The sequence below is a fragment of the Delphinapterus leucas genome, chromosome 2 (assembly GCF_059928025.1).
Source record: "Delphinapterus leucas isolate spDelLeu-1000000601 "Yukka" chromosome 2, BTC_Dleu_Yukka2, whole genome shotgun sequence".
Lineage (NCBI taxonomy): Eukaryota > Metazoa > Chordata > Mammalia > Artiodactyla > Monodontidae > Delphinapterus > Delphinapterus leucas.
The window spans coordinates 49,186,937-49,193,050 of record NC_143130.1 but is presented as its reverse complement, the minus strand read 5'-3'; the positions used below and the strand labels follow the sequence as shown (position 1 = coordinate 49,193,050).

Genomic DNA, 6,114 nt, shown 5'->3' with positions numbered 1-6,114 from the left:
TGTATTTTATCATTTTATGGTCTTGTGGATAGAATTATTTCTTAAATTTATCTTTGAAATTGAATTTTTTATATTGTTCATATCCTGCAATTGTGTTTAACTCATTTATCAACTGCAATAGTTTTGTGGTGAGTTTGGTAGGATTTTATATACAAGATCATATCATCTGCAAATAGTGGTAGTTTTATATCTTCTTTTCCAATCTGGATGTTCTATTTCACTTTCTTGTCTAATTTTCCTATCTAGAATCTCCAGTACAGTGTTGAATAGAAGATATGAGATTGAAATTCGTGTCTTGTTTTGATCTTAAGGGAATGCATGCAGTCTTTTACCATTAAATATGAAGTTAATTGTGGATTTTCCATTGCTGCTCTTTATAAGGTTAAGCAAGTTCCATTCTGCTCCTAGGTTTGTTATGTATTTTATCATGAAAATGTGTTGAATATTATAAAATTTTTTCTGCATCTTTTGAGCTAATTATGTGAATTTTGTCCTTTATTCTATAATATGGAATGTATTAATCGACTTTAGTATGTTGAACCAGCCTTGAATTTCTGTAGCATATTCCATTTTGTTATGGTGTTTAAATCTTTATATATGCTGTGGGTAACAGTGGCCTTATAGAATGAGTTGGGAATTGTTTCTCATCTGTATTTTCTTTGGAAAGGCTTGTGAATGATTGTTGCTAATTCTTTTCTAATTGGTAGAATTCACTATTTGGTAGAATCTATGTGAGTGGGGTTTTCTTAGTGGAAAGAATTTTTGTTACTAATTCACTCTCTTTACTTGTTATAGGTTTATTTATATCTTCTATTTCTTCGTAAAGCAGCTTTAGTAGTTTGTATCTTTCTAGGAATTTGTTCATTTCTTCTAGATTTTGAGCTTGATGGCACATAATGGTTCATAATATTCCCTTATATTTTACTTTCTATATATGTCTTAGGTCATGTCCTTCTTTTATTCCTAATTGGAGTTTTCTTTCTTTCTTAGTTAGGCTAGGTAATGGTTTGTCAATTCTGTTGATCTTTTCAAGAACCAACTTTTTATTTTGTTGATTTTCCTTATTGTTTTTCTTCTTTATTTTTCATTAATTTCTGCACTAATCTGTATTATTTCCTTCCTTCTGCTTGCTTTAGGTTTAATATTCTTTCCTTTTACTATTTTTTTCCCTAGTGGAAGGTTAAGTTATTAATCTAAGTTCTTTTTTAATATAAGTGTTTACAGTTGTACATTTTCTTCTAATGACTGCTTTAGCTATGTCTCATAAGTTTTGTGCTACCATTTTAATTCAGTTCAAAGTATTTTGTAATTTCCCCTTGAATTATAGGGGAAATTACAAAGAAGAATCCCACTGATTCTTCTTTGCCCATTTGTTACTTAGGAACATGTTTAATTTCCACATATTTCTAAATTACAAAGTGATTGCTCCAATGAGCTCCATTCCTATCCCCTCATCTCCACTGTATGGACATACAAATTACAAATGTATACACTATAAACATATCAACACAGTTTTATAAGGATTGCTTTATGCAGTTTTTAAAAACCAGAGAGGATTAGAAAAGTGTTACAAATGAAAATACACTGATACTGTCTTTTATATTTACCTATGTATTTACCTCAACCAGTGTTCTTTATTTCTTCACGTGTATTTAAGTTACTGTTTAATATCCTTTTATTTCAGCTTGAAGTTAAATGTTTTATTATTTCTTCTGGAGCAGACATGCTATCCATGAATTCTCTGATTTTATTTACTTGAGAATGTCTTAATTTCTTCCTCATTTTTCAAGGTTAATTTTGCCAGATGTAGAATTCTTAGTTGACAATCTTCTATTTCAGCACTTTAAACATGCCATCCCACTGCCTTCTGACCTTCCTGATCCCTAATGAAAAGTCAGATGTTATCTTACTAAAGACAGCTTGCAGATGACAAGTTGCTTTTCTCTTGTTACTTCCGCATTCTTTCATTATCTTGGTTTTCAGCAATTTGACTAAGATGTCTCTAAACATGGATCTCTTTGTGTTGATTCTACATAGAATTTATTGAGCTACTTAGATTACAGTATAATACTTTTTGGTCAAATTTGGGAAGTTTGCGACCATTCCATCTTCAGATAGTCTTTCTACACCTTTCTCTCTCTCCAGTCCTTCTGGGGCCTACATTAGCCATATGTTGGTATGCTTGATGGTGTCCCATTAGAACCAAAAGGCTCTGTTGTTTTTATTTATTCCTTTTTCATTTTCTTTCTCAGACTGGATAATCTCAATTGACCCTTATTCATGATAACTGATTCTTCCTTCTGTCAGTGTAATCTCTTGTTGAGCCCCCCTAGTGAATGTTTTATATTAATTGTTTTACTTTCCAACTGTAGAATTTCGACTTGGTTCATTTTTTGTTTTGTTTTGTTTTAATAAAGTTAAACAGTAAAACAAAAATTCACAAGCTGCCCTGTCCACCCCCACCTCCCTCCCCTACCTGCAGTCTTCGGTGCTGGCTCGCTTTCCTTCAACCCACTCACTCAGACACTGGGTATCTAATTGAAAGAATGAAACTGCTCTAAGTATGTGGATCATGATGAAGGGAGGAGGCGAACTGTGTCCACACTGGAGGTTAAACTGAGCAAGTCTGCATTTTCTGGGCTCTGGATGGTTTCCTTTCATTAGCCAAATTGAAAAAAAAAGTTCCCTGCACCAGATGCTTCAAAGCTGAAACCCCCAGGACCACCGAAGAATGTCTTGAAGATACTGTTTGCATGAAAATCACCCATATTCATGCCCTCTTCATCCAGGTCTTGTTCACTGTCATAGCGAGTCTTTTTCTTGGGATCAAAGAGAATGGTAAAAGCTTCTCTGACTTCCTTGAACTTTTTCTCCTCCTCCTTCTGAACTTCAGCAATGGCTCCACTGTGGTGATCTGGATGGTGCATCAAGGCCCGTTTCCAATAAGCTTTCTTGATCTCGTCCTCAGAGGCATTCTTGTCTACTCCAAGAATCTTGTAGTAATCTTTCCTCTTACTCTTCTTCAGTTCCAGCTGTGCATTTTTTAGGAGCTGTTTGTGTTCTTTTGTTTTCTACATCTGATATACTTTTTCATAGTCCCGTACTGCTTCTTCATAGTGTTCTGTGTCCATGTAACACTGACCTCTTCTCAAGTAGGCTTTTATATAAGTGTCATCAAGCTTCACTGCATTTGTGCAGTCTTCTATTGCATCATCTAGTTTCTTAAGCTTGGAATTAACCATACCCTGATGACAGTAGAGTTTAGCATTTGTTCTTATATTATTGGGGTCTATCCCCAGGGCTTCTGTGAACAGTTCACATGCTAACTTGTAATTTCCTTCTTTAAATGCTTTATTCCCATCTTCTTTCTTTGCTTTAAGTGCTTTGGCATTTCTGCAAGTGACGCAGGCCTTCTCATGGTCAGGAGCCAACCTGAGAGCTTGGACAAAAAAACTGAACCACCTTCTCAATACAGTCTTCATAATCAAGGCAAAGACTTCGTACATACAGAGCATCGGCATTGGTGGAATCCGTTCATAAAATGTCACTGGCCACACACTGTGCTTCTGGATAATGACCCAGCATTGCTAAACATTCTGCTTTGAGGATTTTGAAGTGATGGCAGGCAGGGGCATATTCTAGGGCACGGTGCATGCAGAAAACAACCTTCCGAAAATCCCGCTTCTCAAAATCCGTTTCTGCTATTTTCTCATATTCTATGACTGCATTGGCATTCTTGAACTCCTGTTGTGCCTGAGCATTTTTTTGACCCAGTTCTAGGGCTCTCTGGAAACTACGACATGCCACCGTAGCATTCCCTAGAGATAGGTGGCATTTGTCCTCTCGTAGATGTCCCTCACTGACTGCTGTGCATCTCCCAGAGCTTCCCAGAACTTTCTGAGCATCATCAAGGTGGCTGCTCGATTCCTGTAATAGCTAGCATTTTTAGGACACATATCTCTTTGCTTCCTCGTCATATAGCAGCTCTGGTTCAGTTGCCGCTGTTACCGCATTGCACTCCAGGGCAGCCACCATCTTACCTCTGGGACCCTCTACCTGGTTCTTTTTTACACTTCCTGTCTCTTTACTGATATTCTTTTTTTTGGTGACACATATTTCTCATTTTTATATAAGTTTTCCTTTAGTTCTTTGCATGTATTTATGATAGCTGATTTAAATTCGAGTAAGTTTAACATCTTACTAGAATTCTCAGGGTCAGTTCCTATTGACTGCTTGTTTTTCCCATTGCCTGTGTATGGGTTATACTTTCCTGTTTTTTGGGGTATCTTGTAAGTTTTTATTGATTATCTAGACATTTAGAATAATGTACCATGGCACCTTTAGCAATCCAATTCTCTCTCCCACTAGGGTTTGTTGTCATTGTTATTTGTTTTATTGTTATTGTTATTTTGTATTTTTTTGACTATTTCTTTAAAGTGTGTATTATTTGTTATGTGGCAATTGATGTGTGCTCAGTTATCCTAGTTGTAAGCTAACAAATAGAGATTTTCTTAAATGTCGTGAACCAGTGAGTCTACCAACCTTTGCTGAGAGGCTCTGTTGAGCATGTCTTTAATGTTTTGACAAGCAGTCTACCTCTCTGTCTTAGCCTTCACTTCCTGATTATGCGGAGCCTGACAAAGCCCTAAGTTTTACCTCTGACTGGTGTCACTACCTCAGGCAACTGTTATGTTAAACAATTGCTGTTGATTCTTTTCAGCAAATGCCATACAGGTTAGGGCTGTTGACAGAGAGTGAGTTCTGAGTTGGGTCAAGTAAAAACAAGTACTGAAACTGGACTTTTCATCATGCTGCAAGCAAGTCAAAGGGTGACAGTTCTCTGGGGCTTTTTAGGAAGCTCCAAACTATTCTGGCTCCTCCGGTGGCTGCTAGACTACTTGATTTCACAGTTACTATAGTTGTGAGACTATTGCTTTTCAAAGCTTCCATGGAGCTGGGGAGAGAGTGATCGGATTATGGCAAGCTAAAAGACTGCAGGGCTCACTGTTTTGACTAAAATTTAGTTGTTTTTTCTTGAATAAACATTTCATGAATTTTTCAAGCCTTTAATTCATTTGCAGAGTTTATATAGCTTTTATAGGGGAGAGGATTTTCAGAAGTCTTTACTCAGGCATTTGGTAATCAAGCCCCTCTGCTTCACTTTTGATGATCAAAACAAATAGTTTCCATTTGTATAGTGTGCTAGTTTTTACAAAGGACCCTCATGTATTACCTCTTTTTCTTTTTAAATTTTGATTTGTGAAATATTTTAAACATAAAATGTAGGGAAAACAATTTATAGTGTATCCTTGTACTCACTATCCATATTTAACAGATGAAATATTTTGCCATATTTGCTTCATTTTTCTCTTTTTATTTTGAAAGAAAGAAATATGTTGATTATTTTTCCTTCTTACCCTCTAAAGAGGTTACTTCTCTTTTGAGGTTCACATTTGTTAATGCTAATCATATTTGTAAACTTTGGTACATCAATGCATAAAAATACATGTGTATTTATCTATATCTGTATACTGTCTTGTGTGTTCTTTAAATGATAGCTTACTTTTATACATTTCTTTTTGAAACTAGCATTTCTTTATCATTTTGACATTTATCCATGCTGATGCATATAAATCTATAGTTTAACAGAATAGTACTTCATTAAATTATCAAATATACTCTATTTATTCAGTCTTATACCGATGACACTTCAGGACAGTTGTTGTGAGTGGTGTGAGCTCTGAAGCCAGAAATCCTGGGCTCTAATCCCTTTTGGGTTACTTTTATTTGTAATTTGGGGAAAATTATTTAACTGCAGTGCCTTGATTTACTCATATGGGTATAACAATAGTACCTACCACATAATTTTTAGGATTAAATTACATAGTACAAATGAAAATCTTAAAAGAGTTCTTGGGAAACAGTAATGCCTTGGCAAGAATTAGTTCCTATTATAAACAATGTTGCAGGAAACACCCTCATACATATCTCATGAAATTTCTGGATAATAAAATATGCAATGTCGAGCTCAAAAGAGTGGTAGCAAGGTGCATTTCCACTAGCTTTTCCCAAATTCTAATCATATATTGATGGAATCAGACAACCAGCCTGGGT

At 35.5% G+C, this 6,114-nt stretch overlaps 1 pseudogene; it reads right to left on the bottom strand.

Moving 5' to 3' along the window:
• Positions 1-246: 246 nt before the first annotated feature.
• On the bottom strand, positions 247-4,633 carry LOC149750016 (dnaJ homolog subfamily C member 7 pseudogene; annotated as a pseudogene).
• Positions 4,634-6,114: the final 1,481 nt, after the last annotated feature.